Source organism: Babylonia areolata, chromosome 21, assembly GCF_041734735.1.
Source record: "Babylonia areolata isolate BAREFJ2019XMU chromosome 21, ASM4173473v1, whole genome shotgun sequence".
NCBI lineage: Eukaryota > Metazoa > Mollusca > Gastropoda > Neogastropoda > Buccinidae > Babylonia > Babylonia areolata.
In genome coordinates, this window is record NC_134896.1 from 50,635,370 (window position 1) to 50,645,369 (window position 10,000).

General features: G+C 44.9%; 1 protein-coding gene across 1 annotated transcript in view; it reads left to right on the forward strand.

Moving 5' to 3' along the window:
• Positions 1 to 10,000, forward strand: part of LOC143296643 (uncharacterized) — a 117,034-nt gene that overhangs the window by 56,025 nt on the left and 51,009 nt on the right. The gene's annotated exons all lie outside the window — the stretch shown is intronic.

Sequence of the window (10,000 nt, forward strand, 5' to 3'; positions counted from 1 at the left end):
CTTTCATAGGTACACAAATATGTAAGCATGCACTCAAGGCCTGACTAAGCGCGTTGGGTTATGCTGCTGGTCAGGCATCTGCTCAACAGATGTGGTGTAGCGTGTATGGATTTGTCCGAACGCAGTGACGCCTCCTTGAGAAAGTGAAAGTGAAAGGCGTAGACCTAATAATGCACACAAGAGCAAAGTGGGAGCTGTATTTTATCAATGGTTTCTATTATTATTTTATTATTATTATTATTATTTTATTATCATCATTATTTTTGTTGTTGTTGTTTATTTATCATTTTTTATTTATTTTATTTTATATTATTTTTGTTATTATTTAATTTAATTTAATTTTATTTATTTATTATTTTTTTCTCAAAGCCTGACTAAGCGCGATGTGGTTACGCTGCTGGCCAGGCACCTGCTTGGCAGATGTGGTGTAGCGTATATGGATTTGACCGAACGCAGTGACCGGCCTCCTTGAGCTACTGATACTGATACTGATACTGATTCTCCAAATGCAGTGGGAAATCTTTTACAGCTTTAGTCTTTTGTGAAGGACTATGACTCTCAAATTAGGAGGCAAAATTGCACTGGCTCTTAGTGCAGCAGCCTTGGGGCGTGTGGGGGGGTGGGGGGGGGGGGGGGGGCTAGTTGGTCATTGGGAACTATCCCAACGCCGACTGTCCCCCCCAAAAAAAAAACCCTCTTGGCCGAGAGAGTGGGAATGGAACTTGGGCAAGACACTCACTCTCCACTGTAATCAAATTCTAGCCCAGATAGTCGGGGAAAAGCAGTTGTTGCCTTCCTCTGCTGTTTTGATGGTCATAGTCTGACGGGCGCAATAGCCGAGTGGTTAAAAAAGCGTTGGACTTTCAATCTGAGGGTCCTGGGTTCGAATCACGGTGACGGCGCCAGGTGGGTAAAGGGTGGAGATTTTTACGATCTCCCAGGTCAACATATGTTCAGACCTGCTAGTGCCTGAACCCCCTTCGTGTGTATATGCAAGCAGAAGATCAAATACGCACGTTAAAGATCCTGTAATCCATGTCAGCGTTCGGTGGGTTATGGAAACAAGAACATATCCAGCATGCACACCCCCGAAAACGGAGTATGGCTGCCTACATGGCGGGGTAAAAACGGTCATACACGTAAAAGCCCACTTGTGTACATATGAGTGAACGTGGGAGTTGCAGCCCACGAACGCAGAAGAAGAAGAAGAAGAAGATGGTCATAGTCGGACACCGTTTCAGTGAAGATTGCTCCCAGTACAATACAGCACAATACAATGCAAGTCTTCCCTAAAACCCCACTTCTTTCTTTAATCTTATCAACATAACATCGATCAACCTCTTCTGCCATTCGCTCTGTACACGTTTCACATGTATACCAGCACACGGTTTTTGACTCACTTGTGTAAACAAAGTGAGTCTATGTTTTAACCCGGTGTTCGGTTGTCTGTGTGTGTGTGTGTGTGTGTGTGTGTGTGTCTGTGTGTCCGTGGTAAACTTTAACATTTCCATTTTCTCTGCAAATACTTTGTCAGTTGACACCAAATTAGGCATAAAAATAGGAAACATTCAGTTCTTTCCAGTCATCTTGTTTAAAACAATATTGCACCTCTGGGATGGGCACCAATAAAAAAAAAAAAGAAAAAAAAGAAAAGAAAAAAAAAAGCCTAATTATATGCAAACTGCATTTACTGTTATATTTATATTTTTTGTATTCTGTAAACTTGGCTCTGACCCAACAACAAGAGCAGTCATTATTATCATTTTTTGTTCAAACAGGAACTTCTTTTGCTAAGCATGGAAGTTTTATTTATTTTGCAAACGTTTTGGTGCAGGTAGTAAAAAAAGGGAAATTACTCTGTAATTAATGCTAGAGGACTTAATTTGCTTTAAACTGATCTTTCTCATCTTAAACATTACATTTTTGAAATTATACTCGATACATAAAAAGCTTGGATTTTTTTTTTAAAGTGTATCACAAGTGAGTCTTGAAGTTCTTGCCTCTCTTGTTGTTTTTTGTTGTTGTTCCTCTGTTCTTTGCCGTGGCACAATAGCCAACTGGTTAAAGCGTTGGACTTTCAATCTGAGGGTCCCGGGTTCGAATCATCGGTGACGGCGCCTGGTGGGTAAAGGGTGGAGAGTTATCTGATCTCCCAGGTCAACATAATTATGTGCAGCCCTGCTTAGTGCCTGACACCCCCTTCGTGTGTATACGGCAAGCAGAAGACCAAACACGCACGTTAAAGATTCTGTAATTTATGTCCGCATTCGGTGGGTTATGGAAACCAGATACATACCCCAGCATGCACACCCCCGAAAACGTAGTATGGCTGCCTACATGGCGGGGGGTGAAAATAAACAAAAGGGTCATACACGTGAAACCGTTACTTTGAGTGTGTGTGTGTGTGTGTGTGTGTGTGCCTGAAATGAGTGACACAGGAAACGAATGATGAACGCCCAGTTGCCGTCAGTCGGCTCTACCCAGGTAGGCAGCCTGTTGTGCAAAATGACCCCGTGTTTGGAAAGCGCTTAGAGTTTGGTCTCTCCGACCGAGTATAGTCGCTGTATAAGTATCCACGTTAATCAATCAATCAATGAACCAGTCAGTCTGTCCAGCGAGAAGGAGCAAAGTGCTGATCGGGATGGAAAACCTATCGTGTTGACAGTTCGATTCAGTGCACGCAATGTATCGAGCAATTTTTTCTTTTCTTTTCTTTTCTTTCTTTCAGTATTTAGGGTGGTTGTGGTGGTGGGGAAGGAACAGGATTGATTGATTTTGGACCTGCCTCGTCGTATAGTTTAATGTCACGTTGTTAAAAAAATTAAAAACAAAAACAAAAAAAAAACCCCACATATTTCACGAATTATAATCACGTGAAAGTGATTTTCAGTGAGTGGGTTTTAATAATCATAACATCGCAACAAAAGTTCTAGCTCATCATAATGTTAACAAAATTGCGTCGACACTGAAAAAAAACAGAATACAATTTGTAAAAATGAAAGAGGGAGAAAATAATATAATGGGTGGCGCTGCGCTGTGGCGCCTTGCGTGCTCTCCCTTGGGGAGAGAGAGAGAGAGAGAGAGAGAGAGCAGTGTGGATTTCACACAGTTTAATCAGTTGTGACAACAACCAAACATGCAATGCAATACAATACAATACAATGGTAGGTCATGTCGACCTTTGTCGTTTTTGTCTCGTCTCACGCACGCACGCACACACACACACACACACACACACACACACACACACACACACATACACACACACACACACACACACACACACACACACACACACACACACACACACACACACACACAAACACCAAAACTTGTCGAACCAGTTGACGAGATGCAAGAGAACGATCTGGCACGAACCATTATTAAAAGAGTGGCTTGAGAGAGAGGGATGGAGGGAGGGAGGGGGGCGGGGGGGGGGGGGGGGGAGGGCGAGTTGGCTTAACTGGCAGCAACCCGTTTAGACTGCTGCTCAATTATTGACAAGAGCGAATGCGACAATCGAAACGACGGTGATGGGGAGGGAGGAAGGGAGGGGGGGTTGGGGGGGAGGGGATTGGGTGAGGGGGGAAAAGGGTTGGGTTGTTCAGAACAAAGATCAATTAACCCGAGAACACACACACACACACACACACACACACACACACAGAGGTTCACGCGCGCGCGCGCGCGCACACACACACACACACACACACAGAGTACCACAGAAGCAGTAGTGTGTGTGTATGTGAGAGAGAGAGGGAGAGAGAGAGAGAGGGAGAGAGAGGGAGGGGGTGAAGGAGGGGGGAAGGGACACTGGAAGGTGTGTGTGTGTTTGGGAGGGGGATGGGGATGGGGTGGGGGACGTGGGGAGGGATGGAGGAAGAGGGGGGGGGGGGGGTGTGGAGAGGGGAGTCGGGGTTTAGCCGTATTGATCGTTACGTTATGTTTGCCATTGGTGGTGTTGGTGGTGGTGGCGGGGGATAGCAGTGAAGTCTGGGTGACCGTGGCACCAAGCACTGAAGTGTGAAGCAGTCACTTCTAGGCAGCTAGGCTAGCTAGCTAGCTGGTGGAGCCTGTCTAGTGGTGTCGTTGTCGGCGTTGTTTTGTTGTGTGGAGCCAAGGTCCCTCCCAACCCCCCATCCCTCATTCCGCCAATATACTGCTCTTTGATCGTTGCTGCGCGGGAGCGACAGGGCTATAATATATATATATATGATAGTCAGTCGTGTCCGACTATGACCATCAGAACAGCAGAGGAGGCAACTGCTGTTCCGACTATTTGGGCTAGAATTTGATTATAGTGGAGAGTGTCTTGCCCCAAGTTACATCCCCAATCTCTCTCGGCCAAGAGGGTTTTAGGACAGTCGGCGTTGGGATGGTTCCCGAAGGCCAACTAGCCCACAAGGCTGCAGCACTAAAAAGCCAGTGCAATTTTGCCTCCTAGTTTGAGAGTCATAGTCCTTCACAAAAGACTAAGCTGTAAAATGGTTTCCCATCGACTGGAGAAACCATTGATAATACAGCTCTCACTTTGCTGTTGGTCACAAATGTAAAACTTATGTCAATCTGTGATATAATAAGCCGAGTGTTGGGCCTGAGGGCTATGATATGCACCCTCTCAAAAAACATTATTGGCTTCTTCCGAATTGTTGGAGTCTTGTTTTGTCCTGTCTCTCCTCCTAAGTGGAGTGTTTGGCCTAGAGGTAATAACGCGTCCGTCCAGGAACGCGAGAGAGTCTGAGCGCACTGGTTCGAATCCCGGCAGAGTCGCCAGTATTTTTCTCTTGTGATCTCGTTTCCCGCTCACCCGCAAAAAAAAGCAAAGAAAGCCACCCACCCACCCACGCACCCATCCATACATCCATCCATCCATCCATCCTGGCCACCGTGAGGAGGAGGAGGAAAAGAGGAGGAGGAGGAAGAAGAAGAGGAGAAATGACCAGATAAGGACCCCCCCCCCACCTCTCTAACCCCCCCCCCCCTCTCATTTGTTGCTTCTCAGTTCCTCTTGGGGCTACTACAGTGGGGCTTTTTTTTTTTTTTTTTTTTTTTTTTTTTTTTACAGGAACACACACAATCTTCCACACTGATCACTGACAGAGAGGATGGAAGGGGGGGGGGGGGGGGGGAGGGGGGCGGAGACGGAAGGGTACCAGTGGGTGAAGGGATATGAAATGCGAGACTGGTTGTGCTTTTCTCACTACCGCATCAAGAAACATGTCTTTCAACTGCTTGTTTGTTTGACCTTACGTCTCGTTCACGAAAGCAACTCCTGTTCTTCGGGAAATTGCTGATAATTGTGTGTGTGTGTGTGTGTGTGTGCTCGCGCGCGCGTGAGAGAGAGAGAGAGAGAGAGAGAGAGAGAGAGAGAGAAACAAGAACACATTTTTATTTCATAGACCCCCGGCCCCTCCTCCAGGAACCAAAAGAACAAGGTAAAATGCATATCAAGGGAAAACGAAAACATGAACAAGCCATGCATGCGAGACCGTGAAATTTCCAAAACCTAACAGATTTTCAGTCATTTTTCACAGCTGACAGAAAGTACAGAGGGCATTACTGTTCCTACATTACCTACGAAATTGTTTCGAATTTTCATTGCATAAGAGAGAGAGAGCCGAGTGGTGGTTAAAGCGTTGGTCCCGTGTTCGGATCTCGGTAACGGCGCCTGGTGGGGTACAACAGGGTGATTTTCCCCCGATCTCCCAGGTCAGGCCAACATAATGTGCAGACATGCTAAGTGCCTGAACCACCACCGTTCGTTGTGCATACGGCAAGCAGAAGATCAAAATACGCACGTTAAAAATCCTGTAATCCGTGTCAGCGTTCGGTGGGTTATGGAAACCAGAACATACCTAGCATGCACACCACCGAAAACGGAGTGTGGCCGCCAACATGGCGCGGGGTAAAAAAACGGTCATACACGTAAAAGCCCGTTCGTGTACATAACGAGTGAACGTGGGAGTTGCGGCCCACGAACGAAGAAGAAGAAGAAATGGAAGCTTGCCTAGCGTTCCGAGTGAAGAGATGGGATTGAGGAGAAAGACCCAAAAGCCTGTGTACTGCTGACAGGTCAGTGAGGCCGCTTCACCTGGGGCGCAGCGTGTAGTGGGAGGGGCTGTCCACTCACGTAATGACCTGTCCAGTCACTCCAGGTGCCGCACCCCACATCGAGACTCCGTCGTCTCCTATCCACCCGACTGACGGATGCCAATCAATCCACACCCGCGCACTCCATTTGGTGGATGGGGCGGAGGGGAGGGGTCGGGGAAGGGAGAGGGGAAAGCTAATTACCTCACTTGCCGTTGACTCGTTGGTTGTTTGGGGAGCTGTAACTAAAGCTGTGTCGTCACTGTGAACCCTTCTCATTCGTGTGGACTTGTCAACCGCCTTTGACACAGCAGACCATTCGATCCTTCCTTCCCGTCTTCATTGTGCGTTGGGAATGAGCGGTAGCGCTCTCAGTTTGTTTAAATCGTGTCTCACTAAGCGTTTTCAGTCTGATACAGTTCACAGCTGGAACCTGTAAAAGTCGAACATGGAATCCCACAAAGATCTGTTTAAGGGCCAGTGTTATTCACACTTGTACTGCCAACCTTCCCAACCCCCATCCAACACCCTCTGGTTGAAATTATCAGCCACCACAATGTCAACCACCATTGTTGCACTCAATTAAAAAAAAAAAAAGATGTCCCAGAAAACTGTCCTCTATTTTTGCAAGAAAGATTCAGCTGCCTCCTGCAACTAGATTATTCAGAATAAATCAAAATTGAATGAAAATGAAGGAATGCCAACAGAAACCAAACAAAAAAGCTCTTCTGTTACAGTTGAGTCAGTCAAACTTGGCAGTACACCCATCCCTCTTCCCAGCTCAGCCAAGATCCCCAGTGTTGTCCTTGACGACACTCTGTCCATGCACAATTTATCGGACCCATCGGTCCTGCTCTTCTCAGTTACGGTGCATCAGTTCTTTTCGGAAATACCTGTCCGCCGACGCAACATCTAAACTCGTTTCTCTCGTTTTCTCTCACCAAGACTGTTGTAATGCTCTTTTTTGTCTGTTCTGCCTGCTTCATCCATTCACTCCCTTCAGTGCATTCAACACTGCTGCAAAACTCGTCCCCAGAAAGAAAAGATTTGAGCACATCACTCTTCTTTTGCAATCTGTTCATTTGTTCTCTGTCTCACACATAATTGAATTACAAGATCAGCATTCAATGTTTATAATTGAAAAAAAAAAAACAAATCTGCCCCCTTCCTATTTCTGCGACTGCCTTCACCTCTACTCTACACCCCATTACACTCTCTGCTACGATCAGCTTCAGATCTGCTCTGTTTCCGCGTTCCCAGATTCAATCACTCTGCAAGTCGGCATTGAGATTTTTCTTCTGATGACCTTGCTTTTTTTTTCTTTTCTGGAACGTGTGTGGGTTTGGCAGTTTTGTTCCGTTGTTTGGAACTGGATCAAGAAGGTCGTGGGAATTTGGGAGAACGCCGCCGCGGGAATTGAGTGGCTCGCATCCATGTCTTTACTACGTTGGCAGGTCCACTTGGCAGACTGCAGTCTGTAACAGAACAGCGAGGTGAATGGGTGTGTGTGTGTGTGGAAAAATGGGGAAATAGAAATAAAATGGAATCGATTGGCGCCTGGGTGTGGGTGGAAAGGACCGTTTGTAAACTGCGTCATGTCTGCGACGGGTAATTTCTCGATATAGCTTTGGGATTCTTTGGTTTGTTGGTTTGTTTGCGTCATCAGGAAAATGGTCAATGCTGAAAGTTTGGCGTAGACTTGGTTGGTTCAGCAGTTTTTCGACTGAGATTGATGTTAACAGTTCTTTTCACACCAGCAGTCCTGTGTCAGATTCCACTCTGGAAATGGAAGCAAGCAAGTTGGCTGGCGTGTCTCTGTAAACCGATGGCAAACAGTTCTTTGATTTGCGTTCACTGTAGTGTGTAACCCTTCATTGCTGGAACCTTGGTGTTAATTATGAGATCAGTGCGACATGGACCTCAAACACAGCTCCTGCTTTAAAAAATTTTTTTATTATCAGTGTTGGCTTGAATCTTAAACGCAATTAGTACTATTTGTGCCCCTTTTATAACTGCTGTAATTGATTCTGCTGCCGTCAGAGACGGAGAATGATTTTTAATTGATATCCCGACCTGCCAAGGAAGAAGTCCACGTGAAGTGTTATTTGATTGATATTCTGACCTTTTATTTAGTTACTTATTTAGTTCTTTATTCATTCATTGATGTAATAATGTGTCCGTTTATGTACTTTTTTTTTTTTTTTTTTTTTTACCTCTCTCCACAAGACCTGACTGAGCGTGTTTGGGTTACGCTGCTGGTCAGGCGTCTGCTTGATAATAATAATAATAATAATACTAATAATTCATAACTTTTCTATGGCGCGATATCCAGTACTAATGCTGCTCAAAGCGTCTTACATCATCGAGACAGATATAAGCATAACATAAAACATTACAACAGCTCAATCCAATGCGTTCACAGAATGAATTAAAAAAAAAAAAAAAAGCATGATCCACCAAACAATAAAAATATCAAGTAAATAATGCTTCGATTAAAAAAAGAAATACATTCCTTAAAAACACATTTTTTTAGACACACACACATACATGCGCGCGCACACTCACACACACACACACACACACATGCACGCCCGCGCGCGCGCCCAGACACATTAAATATATCAACTGCACTGAAACAGGATTACGTGAGTATAAATATCTCTAGCATAAAACTCCATGTGGCGAACAGACTTTGGGCTATCCATCGTGCTGAGTACATCCGCTTAGCAGATGTGGTGTAGCGTATATGGATTTGTCCGAACGCAGTGACTGAGTAACTGAACTGACCTGACATGTCACTTCAAGTTTTATTTCAGTGAGATGACAGCACAGCCTTCCATTCGTTGACAAAGCAAACTATTTAGCAGCAATCAGGGAGTTGTTAATGAAGAGTGTACAATATCAACTCGTTTTTTGCATTTCTGCACCGAAAGCGTGTCTTCACAATTAAGTGACTGAGAACGTTGGATGTTTTTTTACTTGTTGTTGTTGTTGTTGTTGCATTCATTATCAGTAGTTTCGCTTGTTAGATTAACGACTTCTCTTTTACGAAGTCCCTTAAGTAATTTTCTAACGTTTTTAAGTAATTTTCTGTAATTGTATTTAGATTTTATTTTTATATATCAAATGTCCCATCCCCCACCCCCCTCCCTCATTTATTATGCCCGGTTTACCACAGCTTACCACTCATCCACACACCCCTCCTCTATTCTAAACGAAAATACTCAAATGTGTACATTAATACTCTTCAACAAAATGTCTCCAATCACCGATATGTGTGACGGCGGGACATTAAAACAAAATTCCCCCTTCCTACCTTCCTTGTTTTCTACAGAATCCGTTCGATAAACACTATGTCTCGACGGCTCGCTGTTAGATTCGGCCGTCGTGGTAAACAGTCTTTGTAGATATTAATGATTGGATGTTGTCGGTAATGATGTGGATTAACACGATGTCTCGACGGCTCGGTGATAGATTCGGCCGTCGTGGTAAACAGTCTTTGTAGATATTAATGATTGGATGTTGTCGGTAATGATGTGGATTAACATGATGTCTCGACGGCTCGCTGTTAGATTCGGCCGTCGTGGTAAACAGTCTTTGTAGATATTAATGATTGGATGTTGTCGGTAATGATGTGGATTAACAGGATGTCTCGACTGCTCGGTGATAGATTCGGCCGTCGTGGTAAACAGTCTTTGTAGATATTAATGATTGGATGTTGTCGGTAATGATGTGGATTAACACGGTGTCTCGACGGCTCGGTGATAGATTCGGCCGTCGTGGTAAACAGTCTTTGTAGATATTAATGATAATTATACTGCCCACCCCCACCCCCCGACCCCACTCCGACCGCTTCCTTCCCGGCGCACACTGGAATAAATCACATCCGTTTGAACCTTAGTTCTTTCAG